General features: G+C 39.8%; 1 protein-coding gene across 3 annotated transcripts in view; it reads right to left on the bottom strand.

Annotated features, from left to right (window-relative positions):
- ACSL4 (acyl-CoA synthetase long chain family member 4) overlaps positions 1–7,721 on the bottom strand; it is a 76,366-nt gene extending 68,645 nt beyond the window's left edge. For 2 of the 3 annotated variants that reach the window (XM_029240268.1, XM_029240271.1), the window contains exon 1: positions 7,452–7,615. The gene's annotated coding sequence lies outside the window, so the exon portion shown is untranslated. Of the gene's footprint in view, positions 1–7,451 lie in introns of all 3 variants that reach the window. The other variant, XM_029240270.1, reaches the window with a different exon arrangement.
- Positions 7,722–16,901: the final 9,180 nt, after the last annotated feature.

Here is a 16,901-nt window from a genome sequence, read left to right on the forward strand (position 1 = left end):
TTTCAGAATCGCATTGTAATTATCCTCCAGTGTGTAATGTTGCATATGATGAATCTGTATAATTAGTATCAAAATAGTAAATCATAAATTAAAATGCATTGTAGAATTGTATAGGGTAAAATGTGTAAGTATCTCTATACTGCCTTCCTCTAACACCACTCCCTTTTGCCCTAGAGATAACCATTTGTGGTGCGTATCAATCACACTTTTTTGTATTATCCATATGCATGGTAAGGTTTTGTTCTTTTAGATAAGTGGAATCATGGTATCCGGACTGTTCTATAACTCCCTCCTCTGCCCCCCCCCACCTTTAACAACATATTTTGGAACTCTTGTGTCAGTTTATATAGGTCTGAAGGGTTTCTTTCCTTTAATAGCCCCATGTTATTCCACAGAACAGCATGCCATTATTTAAATCATTCCCCTTCTGATGCACATTTAGGTTGCTGCCAAGTTTTCACTGTTATGACCAGTTTCACTGCATTGAAATCTTGTATGCATCTTTATACAAATGTGCAGATATTTCCTTAGAATAGCTTCCTACAGAATTGCTGGGCCAAAATATATGCATATTTTAAAAATGAGAGGATTTTGGTACCCTCTATCAAAAAGCTACACAATTTGCACTCTCATTAACAGTGTATGAGAGTGCCCATTTCTTTCAAAAAGTGGATATTATAGTTTTTGCCAATGTATTTGGTAAAAAAAAAAAAAAAAAAAAAAGGTTTTCATTTCCCTAATTACTAGAATGAATTTGAGCATCTTTTCTTTTTTAATCATCATTTCAATCTCTTCTTATGTGAAAGGCCAATTCATAACCCTGTGCCACTTTTTCTAACAGGTGCCTTTTTCTTATTGATCTGTAGGAGCTCTTTACATATCATAGATATTACACAGTAGAAACCTTTTTATCTAATGTTATTTGGAACACTTGATTAGCTAATTGAAAAGGTCAACTAAGGTGAACAGTCATAAGAAAATATGCACATGACAAACATTTCATTTTATCTTCATTTTATCAGTGGTAAATGTACACTCATTCGTCAAACTTTTGATAAAGGGCCAAGAAGCCAAGACCTTTCTTTAACTCCAGGCCCATGGATTGTAAAGAAATTTAATTTGAATTCTTAATGTAGAACTTCAAAGAACTTAAAAGACACTTGCAAGGAACTATGAGTAGAGAACCCCTCAGATTTTTATATTTATTTTATACAAATCTTTTATCATTGTCTTACCCACACCTAATTATACAGTAATAACTTGCTTTCATCAACTCTTTCCAAAGCATACCATTTGTTTTGTTATAATAAACCTATCCCCCAGCTTCAACAATTATCTATACGTGCTGAATTTTATTTCTTTCACATCTCTATGCACTCCGTACCTCAACCCCCATATAATCTGAAGCCAATACCAGACATCATATCATTTCATATGTAAATTTTCAGTAAGAACTTCAATTCCCCACTACTCAGACTGTATCACATTATAAAATATGAAAATAAATTACATATTTACAAAAACAAGAACAACGAGCATATATAGGTTCAGTAATAAAAGCATCTGTTGTACTGGTGGGTCCACAAGCCTGGCTTACCTGAGACCAACCTACTAATAGCAAGTGTTCAGTGCACAGTGTATTTTACGAAAGAAATGAGTATCATTTAATATGGTGAGTCAGTTAAGTAAAAGTCAATAAAAGCTTCCACTGCATATGTAGAAGTTATTTCCCCCCAGTCTGTCATATGCCTTTTTAACTTTGTTATGGTGTCTTGTGCTTTCCAGAAATTTTTAAAATACATCCTTAATGTATTTTTGTGTATGATGTGAGGCTGAGATCCATTTCTTTCCAAATATACAGCCCACAGTGCTAACTCAATTTCCATTTTCAACATTACTTGTAGGTAGGACGTTTAAAAGAACTAAAGTGTGAACTTCTAATGTACGAAAGGAAGCTGTGCAAACAAAATAATAAACCAGCCAGTCTTAAGGTCAGCTTATTAGGCTCAAACTACTATGTATTTAAAGATCACAGGGCTTCCCTGGTGGCGCAGTGGTTGAGAGTCCGCCTGCCGATGCAGGGGACACGGGTTCGTGCCCTGGTCCGGGAAGATCCCACATGCCGCGGAGCGGCTGGGCCCGTGAGCCACGGCCGCTGAGCCTGCGCATCCGGAGCCTGTGCTCCGCAACGGGAGAGGCCACAACAGTGAGAGGCCTGCATACCACAAAAAAAAAAAAAAGATCACAGAAGTCTGGGGAGCAGGAGCAACAGTGCTGCCATAACTGGCTCTGTCGTTACCGCTCTAGCTTACAGCAGGATCTCCAAAGGACATCGCAACTGGACAGGCCTGCTTCTGAATCTCACTATTTGCCATACTTGTAGATTGACATTCACACTGAAATACCCCACACTTGACGACAACAACAACAACATCAACCTTCCCAACTCTCTATCCATTCCTTAATGCTGCTCCTAGACCACAGTGCCTTCAGACTTAGTTAAAGAAAATGAATACACTGTTCTGAACCACAATTTCCCATGGAAATATACCTAAAAGATACTAAAAGTCAAGGTAAAGTTTGTCAAATTTCCTTTATAACATAGAGACTCACTCAATAATTTTTAAGGTTGCGTTATCTCTGGGCAAACTTTTTGTGTAAAATTTACCAGAGAGTAAATTGGCTTTTAGGGTCATAAGTTCTCTGTTTCAACTTTGACATTGTATTTTGAATGCAGCCAGACAATACATAAATGAATGGATGTGCCCGTATTCCAACAGAAATTTATTCATAAAAACAGGTGGTGGGCAGGATTTGGCCACCGGCAGTATTTTACCAGCCCTTGTCTTATACCAATGATTGATCTTTTGCAAATCCACTACCCTGGCTATACACTTATTTGAGCAAATATGGTGACACTGAAGGGACAAGTAATAATTTCAGTACCACCTTACAGAAATGAATACTCTAAAAATCAATCACTAAGCTCTTCCTGTAAGTTCTCATAATATGAGCACATATATTTTTCAAAATATAACACTGTAAGTCACCTTAAAACTAATGCTTATTCTAAAAGATAATTAAAATGAACATTAAGTAGCTACTATAAAAGAAAAACATGCAGTCTAGACAGACAAATTCAACAGTCTTCTATTCACTATTCTGAGTAGCAAAAGCCTACTAAATCTATCATCATATTCGCAACTTCACTACTTAAAATGCAGAAGCAGACTTTCAAAGTACATTTAAATGAGAACACGATTTTTTTGCTTTGGACTACTTACCACAAATGTTGATTAGAAACTATACAGTTTTGCCAAAATATTTTAAAATTAGAAAGTGAAACCAAAAATCTCCTTGGCATATGACGTGTCTACTTAATTTTAAAATACTAATTTTAATGTTTCATTTGACTGCCTGGTAAGGCAGAAATTATATTTTAAGGCACAAAAGGATGGCAGCCATTTTAATATAGTGAGAGCATGTATGAGTATGTACACACACTGTAAGCCACCAAGACCACTAGTTCAAAGAATACATCTGAGCTCCAGGATTGCTCAAAGAAAAAAATATTCACACTGCTTACAGAAGTACTGGATGTTATACAGAACAGCAAGGAATAAAATTAAATAACAAAGGTACATAAGACCCCTTAACACAAAAGGCATGATCCATAAAAGGACAAATTGATAAACTGGACCTCATCAAAATTAAAGATTTTTGTTCTGCGAAACTTCCCTGTGAAGACGACGAAAAGGCAAGCTGCAGGATGGGAGAAGATATTTGCAAACCATGTAGCCAACAAAGCACTAGTATTAAGAATATAAAAAGAACTCTCAGAACTCAACAGTAAAAAAAAAAAAATCCAACTAGAAAATGGACAAAAGACATGACCACACATTTCACTGATGAAAATACAGAGATGGCAGATAAGCACATGAAAAGATGTTCAACATCATTAGCCACCAGGGAAATGCAAATTAAAACTATGACAAGATATCACTATATACATATCTATCAGAATGGCTAAAATAAAAAATAGTGACAACACCAAGTGTTAGCAAGGATGAGCACAATTCATGCATTGCTGGGGCACGGGCGGGGGTATGTAAAATGGCACAGTCACTCTGGAAAGCAGTTCGGCAGTTCCTTATAAAACTAAACATGCAACTACCATACGAACAGCGATTGCACTCTTGGGCAACTATCCCAGAGAAGTGGAAATTTATGTTCATACAAAAACCAGTACACCATTTTTCATAGGAGCTTTATTCATAATAGGTTACAAAATACGGGAAATAGATGTCCTTCGATGGGTGAACGATTAAACTATAATACATCCACAGCATGGAATACAACTCAGGAATGAAAAAGAACTATTGATACAAGACACATTCCCTGCATGAATCTCCAGGGAATTACACTGAGTGAAAAAAAGTCGATCTCAAAAGATTACATATCGCATGATTTCATTTGTATACCATTCTTGAAATGACAAAATTATAGGCAAGGAAAACAGATCAGTCGTTGCCAGGGATCAGGGAGGGAGGGAGATGGCTGTGGCTATAAAAGGGCAACATTAGAGACCTTTGGGGTGATGGAATTGTCCTGTATCTTGACTGTGGTGGTAGTCACACGAATTTACACATATGGTAACACTGCATAGAACTAAATACACACACGCAACTGAGTGGATGTAAAACTGGAGATCTCTGAATCAGGTGGATGGACTGTATCTGTCTCAATTTCCTTGTGACATTATGCTACAGTTATGCCAGATGTTACCACTGGGGAAAATTAAAGGGGATTATTTTTATGATTGTATGAGAAACTACAACTATCTTAAAATAAACAGTTAAAAGAGAAAGGAAGATAAAGAATATATAAGACCAACCAATAGCAGGAGTGGAAAAAATAAAGCTTTCATTTTTGCTAAAGTCTCAATAACTGAAGGTCAAGGAAAGAAAAAAAAAAAAAGAAATGCCAAGAAGAGAGTCTACAGGCTACAATCATCTCCTCCTCCCCTGGGGAGCCTTAACTTCCCCAGGATTTTGCTTCTGTCCCTGATTTGACTGTTGTTAATAAAAATAAACTGACATACAAACTGTCTCTCCAAAACTCCCACCATCATCACCTCCATCCTGAACTATAAAACTAAACCTTGCAGGGTAAGGATTGCCTTCTTAACCATCGTATCCTAGTGGCCTGGCACAAAATACGTGACAGATGGAGGAACAAGATAAGTTGAATGAACGAACAAATGAATGAATGACTGAGATGCCGGCATATTCTTTTCAAGCGCCTAGCCAATTACAGTTACAAGGCAGTATGTATACATTCCCGTACAAATTTCTTAAAAGCCCTGAATGTTTAAAAAAAATAATAAAGTGTGGTATGCACACCCTTCACTTGCAAGCTTAAGTTAGCAATACCTGACTTTTGTAAAATGCTTCCCAACTTATAGACTTCCACATATAGTAATTTATTTGATAAGGATGAATTAAGAATTATGCATATATAGATTGGAACCAGTGTAAGCAAATCTTTCAGAAAAACGTTCTAAATAACTAAGGATTTACCTTAGCTTAGTTTAACTAAGGATTTATGGCACAGCCTTAATGCAAATTGTGAGATATATATATATATATATATATATGTATTTTTCAAATTGGGGGACTTATACGGATTATTCTGCCAACATCAAGACCCTTTGACAGATGCAAAAATGAAGAGAGGTAAAGTGACTTATTCAAGGTTATACAATCAGCTAGCACTGGAACTGGCACCTGAGCCTCTCCGGAGTCCTAATTCATTTCTCTTCTCACTGAACTGGGCAAGCCTCTCCTTTCTCCACCCATCCCACCCCTACCCAAAACACTCAAACAAAAAATCTTAATCTGAATCTCTTATTTTTAAAATAGGGGTTTTAGGGGAAAAATTGAATTTATTCAAGATGTTAATTGTTGCATTACACCTTCTGTGGATTTTTAGGTGTCAAATTACTTCTCCTATCAGAACAATAAGGTACTTTATTCTGTGGTGCGAGCAGACTAACAGTTTAATGTTTCATCCTCCACCTAAATGGCAGAGAGGGTGTTAATTATTACAGGAGTCTTACAAGTCTCACACTTCTTTTCAATCGTAAAGATGAGCTCTATTACAATCCGAGGAAGAGGCCTCACACTATTAAAATCTTGATTGATATGCTCATTGACAGTACAGTCATTGGATCTCTGCTTACAGCCTTATGTATCAAGAGCAGGTAAAACTATTTGTTACAGGCAATATAAAAGAAAAAGTAACGTAGCAACAAGCAACTGCCGGGAAATGAGGATTTCATCAGGTTAAATCTCCGTTATGCTGCAACATGTTACTAAGCATGAGTTTAGAGGTCCTAGAATCAAAACACTAGAAAGAACCTTCGTTCAACATCCTCATTTTTGTAAATGAGGAAACTGAGGCGTTGATCAAACCATTAACCGATAAAGCAGACTGCTTACTTTTTCAAAGGGGTTCATTTAAATGCCATTTAGCCCTTATTCTCCATCTCGCCGTTTCTTAGAGGGATGATTTTTTAAGGTGAAAACGATCAGAGCAAAGTCATTTCAAGAGGGTGAAAAAAAAATGCCTTTGAAGGAGGAGATGGCTGGAGTGAAGAGAAGAAATGACGTCTTATTTAAAATATGTAACCCCTTAATGGGGGCTAGGCAGTGAATCATATTCTCCTCGATTCTTCTCTGTGCTATTGACATCGACCACAGTTCTTTCTGTAGGGCAATCGAATGAGAGGAAGAGGAAGTGAATAAAGCTGATGCTAAATATACAGCACCCATGGAGGACAAGGATGTAGATAGGTAGAACAGGAAAAAATAAGAGCATGTTTCTGCTAGAAACCAGCCGTTTTTCTAACCTACCTAAAGATACGGAAGCTAAGAGGATATCGGAAGCTAGGGCATCCCTCAAATTCGAAGGGCGGATGCTTCTAGGGTCAGAGAGATCCCCTAGCTCTCAGATATAGAGAGACTCGAAGGGGACAAAATGGAGTTGAGGTCCAGGAGCGCCCTAAAGGTCGTTTGGAGGTCTGGCGAGCCCCTGATGTGCTCATTTGGAAAGAAAGGGTCATGGCAAAGCCTAGTACCCCGATCGGGAAGATGCTTTTGGCTCTCGGAGGGCGGTGAGCGGCAAGAAGAGGCAGGCCAGGGTCTCGAGGACCCCAGACCTCAGCAAAGGAGATGATACCGGGACCTCGGGAATCTTCCGGACCCGGAGGAGGCGGGAGGGTAGAACGCCCGAGCTCCAGAAGAAAGCGAGCGGATTCCGGTAATGGAAACGTCCCCTCAACCTCCTCCGGGCTCAGGTGTGGGACGATAGCTTGGCCGGAGCGGGGGCCCCGGCACAGCGACAGGGCACGGGTTGCCGGGGCAGGAGCCTCGCCGGCTGGGGTTACTCACCAGAGGCGCTGCCTGCGGCGTCTCCGCAGCCGGCCAACACTCGACACTCGAGAGGCTGGTGGAAAGGAGCCGCGTGCCCGCTAGCGCTGGGGCAAGGAGGGGCACGCTACGGAGGCCGGAGAAAAAGCCGCAGCGGCGCGCGCACACACGGAGGGCCGGCGGAGGAGGAGGCGGGGCGAGGCGCAGCGTGGCGCGGGCCCGGAAAAGACGCGCCCGGAGGGGCGGGAGGAGCGGGGGCGCGCGGTGGTGTGGCACAGCCGGCCGAATCGCCGGCGAAGGCGCGCTCGGCCCACCCACGCTCCCGCCTCCGCTCACCCCGACGTCAGCCGAAAAGGAGGGCCCGAGCGGGCTGCTAGCGGCGGGGGGGTGGGGGGGGCGGGGGGTGTTCGGTGTGCTCCGGGGGAGCTAAGCCGGCTAACGGCGCCCCGCGGGCTCACCGCAGGGTCCAGCTCCAGTCCCCGGGGCCGGGTGATTGAGCGTGTTTTCGGGAGGTCCGGGCGCCTGATTTCAGCGAGGTGCAGAACGGACCCACTCCCGCACCTGCGCTCGCTTCCCAGGACTCCACCCCAGAATGAAAGTTCCCCTCGGGTCGTCCTCCAGCTGCCCTTTCAAGATATTCATCTTCGGACTTCACTGCTCTTCCTATAGAGAGAGATCTTAACGTTCTTTGCCTAAGACATCCTGCTTCTCCAAGCCCCAGCTAACGCCTCTCTTCCCTTTATCTCGCCTCTCACTACGTTAAGACCCCATCCAGCCATCCCCACTTATGAAATATTACAGGAATGCAGGGTTTTCACTTAATGCCTTGCATTTCCACGATGGTGTAATGGCAAAAGAGCTCATAACTGATAAGGAAACATCACCGCAGCAGTATGACATCTTACTGGCCCCGATTGTTATTTCTGAGCCAGTCCTACAAATACTGTTCCTAAGAGATTCAAGAAATTGTTGTTAAAAATAAAATGCTGGCGAACTGTCTCGGGGTTTCAAAAGAGACAGACCATAATTGCAAATGAGCCACGACAAACTGCCAAGAATATATCACCAAAAGAAAGAAAATGCCAGTATGCTTCCAGTTGTCTGATGCATAATGGAGGACTAGCTTCCTCTTCTTGCTAGGAATGGACATGTCATTTCACCTGCTGTTTTGTATTTTCCCATAGAATTACTGGAGGTAACAACGTGTGTGTTTGTGTGTGTGTGTGACCACCTCAGGTTACAGGCTAGAGTTGTTCTTAGACTTTAGTATGCATCTGAATCATCTGGGGTGATTGTTAAAATATGGATACCTGGATCTGAGCAGGGCTGAGAAATATGAATCTTTAATAAGCATCTCAGGTGACACTGTACGTGGTTGGAGGCCCACAGTTGGAGAGCATAGAGCTACAGCCTTTGTATGTTACTTCTTTGAAGTGGGATTACTCATCCAATTTCCAACAGGCCCACCCACTTATATATAATATGCCTATGAATTTTGCTATGGCAGTCATATAACTTCCTTTTTCGAGATTGACCTAGAAAGTTCAGGACTTCAACCAACAAGTTTGTCATGTTTATTTACAAGATCTTGTTGTAATACCAGAAATAACTAATCATTTCTCAGCTATATAATTTACTGGGTACCTACAGTGACAGAGCACTGTCATGTACAATAGGGTTAACACAAACGAAATCAAAGAAATGATCATCCCTGCCCTCAATAAACTTAGTGTCTAGTGGTGGAATTAAAACACAGACACAGGGCTTCCCTGGTGGCGCAGTGGTTGACAGTCCGCCTGCCGATGCAGGGGACGCGGGTTCGTGCCCCGGTCCGGGAAGATCCCACATGCCGCGGAGCGGCTGGGCCCGTGAGCCACGGCCGCTGAGCCTGCGCGTCCGGAGCCTGTGCTCCGCAACGGGAGAGGCCACAACAGTGAGAGGCCCGCGTACCGCAAAAAAAAACCAAAAAAAACCCCACAGACATAGAACAGACCCAGTGTAGCACGTAAATCAGACCAAAATGAAAAAAGAGTACTCTTGTCAATTTCCTTTACTAGCAGTCACTGAGCCCAGACCTTTTCAATTAGGCAACTTCCTATGAACACTGAGCCGGTCCTAGGTTACTGAAGTTCCTCCAACTTTACAAGGTATAAAGGGAAGAGCCTGAAGCTATCAGTTTTTGTTTGTATGTATGCATATGTCTACATCTATACCTATGTATAAGGATGTCTGTAAATATAGATATAGAGGTACTTATCAGACAAGAAACTAGTTGAATTTTCAAGATCATTATCACTTACACTATTCATTAATGCTGACAGTTCTGGCTACCTTTATCACCTACTGTACCCCACCTTTTCCTCTCCAGTTAACCACACCCCGGGTGAAGAGGATAAAAGAGCTGCATCTACAAAAAGGAAACCAAGTGTATCCACACTATTTCTAGCTGCTCTTTTTTCACTTTTTCAGGGTCAAAATAAGCCTTGCTTAATTTCTTGTCCTCAGAAACCCTCCAGAACAACTACCCGGGAACAAAACATTCCCCCAGCCAACTGTCTGACATTTTAGAGAGAACATTTGCACCATTGTTTACTAGTTTGGAAGACAGGGGATTATTATCCTGTTTACAAATAGAGAAACAGATGCAGGTTAAATGACTTGTCTAGTCATACAACTAACTAGTAGCAGAGCCCGGATTTCCTACCACAGTTCCCAAGACTCCTAGACCGGGGTGCCTACCACTACATCAGGCTTCCTGGGTAATAAGTATTTCCCAGAACTACTAGTCCAATTAGAAACAGAAGAGATAAACATGTGAAAATGGAGAAGAGTTAGGAAAACGTACAGTGCAATTGACAGATTCAAAATACAACATAAAAGCCACCGAAAGCATGGAAATTAAACTGAAGGCAAACAGAATTTACCAAGACAGCTCTGTTAGCGGGTATTGATATAATAGGCCTTGCCCATTTTACTCTCCTGTAACAAGAAGCTGAAACAGATAGCCAGGCTGCTCTTGGCATTAGTTATTTATGGAAGGGCAGAAAACAACTGTTCTTCATTGATTGTGTAACAAGCCTTCGCATGTTAAACATACTTCACATGTTTGTAAAATAATAATTTCCTTTTTGGTCCCACTACAAGCAGCAGGACTTTATAATAATATTTGCATAGACAAATGATGTTATGCTTTGTCATTCATGAGACCTTTTTTTTTTCTCAGACCCAATAACCAAGCCAAATATTGTCTTCAATCGCATGTCTGAAACAACTGGTGAAATCAGAAACCTAGGCAGAAGATGCTCTCACTGTGAACATAAATAATAACCTAGGCTACTCCTTTCAAAAATGGCCAAAGCCACTGCAGCTAGATTTAATGTCATTTTTTGAGAAATGACTTCTTTATCTTTTCAAACAACTATTTCTTGTCATTCCAGTACATTTCACTGGCTTTTAAATTAATTGAAAAGCCAAAACAAATGGAAAGACACTGAACGCATCTGGATGGGAAAACACAGTATAGTAAAAACTCGGTTCTTCCCAAATTCATCTGTAAAGTCCAAATCAAAATCCCAGCAGGGTTTTAATGAAACTTGAATTTACTGTCTCTCATTAACTCATTCTTTCTCTTTTGAAAAACGAATTCCTATCCCCTCTAAATAAAATCCTCCACAATATCCTTGCAAATTGCTTTAGCAACCTTCCCAAAAAGAAAAATAGATATTCATATTATCCATAAGACCAGAGGCAAATTAATGGGCGGTGGTAGTCATCAAATCTGCAAAAAGTTACCTTTTTTTATATTTTGCCCATTTTCTGTAGTGATTCTAGCCCAGTAATGTTAGGGGAAAAGGTCGTCAATATCATAACTCACCTTAAATCTCTATTTTCCTTTCCTTTTCACATACAAGAAGATTTGATTTCATCACCCATTCTTAAAAGACAAGCCAAATTTTAAAATTTAAAAAATTTTAAATGTCCCTTACTCAGAATCATTGGCTACTAGAGTCAGGAGGCCACAGAGAGTCAGAGTAGCAGGAGGAAAACTATTTGGGCTTTGGACTTGGACCACCCTAGACCAAGTTATATAACCTCTTCTGAGCCTCAGCCTCCTCATATGTGAGTTGAGGATAATAATGGTACCTCATTCATAAGGCTTTTCTGAGGGAGGGTTCAATGAAATCATGCTCCTAAGATGCCTGGCTTATGGCAAGCATGTAGAAAATTTAATTACTATTAATTACTATTAATTACTAACTTTGACCTCCTCATTTTACAGATGAGAAAAAAGGAAACTAGAACCAAAACTCGTATCCTTCCATTACACCACACCTATCTTTCTCCAGATTCTCCTATTTATTGAGTGACTTCTTTAAAGCCAAGGGCTAAATTCCTTTCGAAGTGGTCCACAACCACCACCTTCACTTTCATTCACTAAATCACTCTCTGACCTCCAAGCCAACCCCCATTCTTTTCAATCCTCTAAATATACCCTTTCTAATGCCTTCTATGAAATCCACAAGCCCCATCATTATACCTAGGTATTCACTCTGCTTAAACCTTCGAACATTCATTCAAAGCAATCCTTTTTCAAACTAAAATACTGTAAGAAATATGTCTCCTTCACTTGGACCATATATGGCAACTGGTACAGGCCAAGTTATTGTTATTCAAATGGAAAATCTTTAGCAAGTGATTCGATAATGATGGCCACCAGTTATTGAATACTTAGTATGTGCCGGGCACTGCCCCAAACACATTACATGTATTATTTCATTTTACCCTCGCAATGAGCCTATGAGGTGGATACTATTATTATTCCAGAGGAAATGTACATATGACTGAATAAGTAATGTTTCACATGTCCATCTCTTTATCACATAAACCCATCTAAGAGAGAAGCAAAGTCTTATTTTGGAACATCCTACTTCTATATTAGACCCAGGGAAAACCCTTCCCATAAAAAGACATTTAAAGCAAATACCTTGAAGGCGAATTCATAGATTTTGAGAGTCACTTTTGGCTATGATATGTATCTAATACATCCACACTGGCAACTTTCAGAATCGGTGGCTAACCTCAACTTTCTGCAAGCTCATTTCAATGGTATTTATGAAAGAGTTCAACAAATCTGATTTTATTGCCCCTGGGCAAAATTTAAGTATGGAAGTCTAGATCAGTTTATGAATCAGCTCCTGCCTGAGACTATGCTTGCTCTTTATTGAGCCATGGTGCAGATTAGGTCCTATATGAAGGTGGACAAACTCTTAGTAGCTGTACACCACTGTACATGGAATAATACATTTCTGAAAGGCTATTTACAAAGCAAATTTTCACACAGCAAGCCCCACTTTCCACTGACGGTCTCTCACTGTTGTGGCCTCTCCCGTTGCAGAGCACAGGCTCCGGACGCGCAGGCTCAGCAGCCATGGCTCACGGGCCCAGCCGCTCCGCGGCATGTGGGATCTTCCCGGACCGGGGCACGAACCCGTGTCCCCTGCATCGGCAGGCGGACTCTCAACCACTGCGCCACCAGGGAAGCCCTGATTGTCTCTTTATTATATATATATATGTATATATATATATATATACATATATATATACATATATATATATTTTATTACAAATGAAGTGCGTGTTTACTTCTTTTGTTCAAATAGAAGTATATGAAGTAAAAGAATCTCTGATACCTCTCCACAGACATAACTGTAAACAATCTGGTATATATCATTCTAAATGTTTGCTGTGCATATATACAGTCACATATACTTATTTTTTCAAAATGAGATTATGCATGTTGCTCTTCAAATTGCTCTTATGCACTTAATAATATATCACAAACATTATTCCATGTCATTATGTTTGTATGTAGATAGGTATCTAAAGAATTTTACCTCATCCTTTTTTCACTGTTACACAGTATTCCATAGTATGGGTATACCATAATGTATTAGTCATATCCCTATTCGTGTACATTCAGGATTTTCCCCAGCATTTTGCAGAAACTGCTTCTTTTTGGGAAATAAACAAGCTGACCTAGGGCTAAGAGAAAGACTAAATACAGAAACACAAGGAAAGCACTGATGCGAAGTACACCTGTAAATTAACAAAAAATAGCCAAGAAGTAATAAATATATGAAAAACAGGTCTTAAGTTAGTGCAGAATAGATCACTTTTCTGATAAAGTTCTGTGATCATAAAGTTTGATAGAGCCTTTATCTTATCTAGTACAGTTTTTTTTTGACATCTTTATTGGAGTGTAATTGCTTTACAATGTTGTATTAGTTTCTGCTGTATAACAAAGTGAATCAGCTATATGTATACATATATCTCGATATCCACTCCCTCTTGCATCTCCCTCCCACCCCCCCTATCCCCCCCCTCTAGGTGGCCACAAAGCACTGAGCTGATCTCCCTGTGCTATGCAGCTGCTTCCTACTAGCTATCTATTTTACATTTGGTAGTGTATATATGTCAATGCTATTCTTTCACTTTGTCCCAGCTTACCCTTCCCCCTCCCCATGTCCTCAAGTCCATTCTCTACATCTGCATCTTTATTCCTGTCCTGCCTCTAGGTTCATTACAACCTTTTTTTTTTTTTAGATTCCATATATATATGTGTTAGCATACGGTATTTTTCTCTTTCTGACTTACTTCACTCTGTATGACAGATTCTAGGTCCAACCACCTCACTGCAAATAACTCAATTTCTTTCCTTTTTATGGCTGAGTAATATTCCATTGTATATATGTGCCACATCTTCTTTATCCAGTCATCTGTTGATGGACACTTAGGTTGCTTCCATGACCTGGCTACTGTAAATAGAGCTGCAATGAACATTTTGGTACATGACTCTTTTTGAATTATGGATTTCTAAGGGTATATGCCCAGTAGTGGGAGTGCTGGGTCATATGGTAGTTCTATTTTTAGTTTTTTAAGGAACCTCCATACTGTTCTCCATAGTGGCTGTACCAATTTACATTCCCACCAACAGTGCAAGAGTGTTCCCTTTTCTCCACACCCTCTCCAGCATTTATTGTTTCTAGATTTTTTGATGATGGCCATTCTGACTGGTGTGAGGTGATACCTCATTTGTAGTTTTGATTTGCGTTTCTCTAATGATTAGTGATGTTGAGCATCTTTTCATGTGTTTGTTGGCAGTCTGTATATCTTCTTTGAAGAAATGTCTATCTAGGTCTTCTGCCCATTTTTGGATTGGGTTGTTTGCTTTTTTGTTATTGAGCTGCATTAGCTGCTTGTATATTTTGGAGATTAATCCTTTGTCAGTTGTTTCATTTGCAAATATTTTCTCCCATTCTGAGGGTTGTCTTTTTGTCTTGTTTATGGTTTCCTTTGCTATGCAAAAGCTTTTAAGTTTCATTAGATCTCACGTGTTTATTTTTGTTTTCATTTCCATTTCTTGAGGAGGTGGGTCAAAAAGGATCTTGCTGTGATTTATGTCATAGAGGATTCTGGCTATATTTTCCTCTAAGAGTTTTATAGTGTCTGGCCTTACATTTAAGTCTTTAATCCATTTTGAGTTTGTTTTTGTGTATGTGTTAGGAAGTGTTCTAATTTCATTCTTTTACATGTAGCTGTCCAGTTTTCCCAGCACCACTTATTGAAGAGACTGTCTTTTCTCCATTGTATATCCTTCCCTCCTTTGTCAAAGATAAGGTGACCATATGTGCATGGGTTTATCTCTGGGCATTCTATCCTGTTCCATTGAACTATATTTCTGTTTTTTGCTGGTACCATACTGTCTTGATTACTGTAGCTTTGTAGTATAGTCTGAAGTCAGGAAGCCTGATTCCTCCAGCTCCGTTTTTCTTTCTCAAGATTGCTTTGTCTATTCGGGGTCTTTTGTGTTTCCATACAAATTTTAAAATGGTTTGTTCTACTTCTGTGAAAAATGCCCTTGGCAGCTTGATAGGGATTGCATTGAATCTGTAGATTGCTTTGGGTAGTATAGTCATTTTCACAATGTTTTTTCTTCCAATCCAAGAACATGGTATATATCTCCATCTGTTTGTGTCATCTTTGATTTCTTTCATCAGTGTCTTATAGTTTTCTGCATACAGGTCTTTTGTCTCCTTAGGGAGGTTTATTCCTAGGTATTTTATTCTTTTCTGTTGCAATGGTAGATAGGATAGTTTCCTTAATTTCTCTTTAAGATTTTTCATCATTAGTGTATAGGAAAGCAAGAGATTTCTGTGCATTAATTTTGAATCCTGCTACTTTACCAAATTCATTGATTAGCTCTAGTAGTTTTCTGGTAGCATCCTAATATGAGGAAACCTCTAAAATTGGAAATAAATACTAATGCAAAGACCACGTCAGCTTCTCTCATCTGAGATGACCAGCTTCACCCTTTCCATTGGCTTTGTATATTAATCCCAAGATTATGAACATGCTTTACCTACATGTAACATAACCCTTCCCAGATAGATCGTAAGCTCTTGACTCTTCATCAGGGACTAGAGTTGTCAGTTTTACTCCCCTGGCAATGGCAATGAAATGACCCAGATCTCCCCAGGTCTTGTGCCACAAGGCCTGGAAGGAAGCTGTATGGGTGGCAGGGCAGAATCACCTTATCATTTAGTATAACGTTTTCCACAAGTGAAGGGAGGGGATCGTTTCAAAACCCAGTATCTTCCTGCAAAAAATAAAATCCATCATCAGATTAAGTGAAAGTCAAGGTATCTTCATTTGAGGTCACAGAAGTTATGGAATTTAAGATTGGTAAAGTTCAGGAGGTGAGAAATGTTTTAGCCACTGACTAGGAAATAGTGTTATGTCCTGTCTGAGCCAGTTGCATTATGTTTGATAAACAAATATCTACGACACACATTGCAAAACTTAGATTAAGAAACCTCAGGGCAGAGGACAGATCACCACATGTAGAAAATACCGAGGCACTTAGCCAGTACACAAAGAGGAGTGTGGCTTCAGAACTTGAAAGCCTGTGTCCCTAGGCCTTATTTTTTTCTCCTTTTTAACTTATTCTGTTGATACATGTTTGAACTGAGGCAACAGTTTTAATTTTTATATATGCAAACATAGAAATAGTATGCATTGCCTCTGAAATTTAACATAACACATGAACCTCTCAAATAGAATTTTAGAGCTGTAATGGACTTTAAGGATAATCTAGAGTCCAATCATTCATTTATTTACAAATGAGGAAACTGGGGCTTCAAGAGGTTAAGTAATTTATCCAAGTTTACAGAGCTAGTTATTTCAGAACTGGGGACCGGAACACAGATCTCCTGACTGGGCTCAAAGCTCAACCTATTTTGCTACATTGCTGACCTCATGTCAATTTGCCAGACGTTTGATAATCTAATCATAAGCAAAATTACCATAACCACATTTATTAAAGTGCCCTGTATTGCTCAGATTAAAAGAACAATCAGGAATATCATTTTAAAAAAAACAGGAAAATATGGTTTGTTCTATGTATGTGGAATG

The sequence above is a fragment of the Monodon monoceros genome, unplaced genomic scaffold (genome assembly GCF_005190385.1).
Source record: "Monodon monoceros isolate NGI ecotype Baffin Bay Population unplaced genomic scaffold, NGI_Narwhal_1 Super_Scaffold_22, whole genome shotgun sequence".
NCBI lineage: Eukaryota > Metazoa > Chordata > Mammalia > Artiodactyla > Monodontidae > Monodon > Monodon monoceros.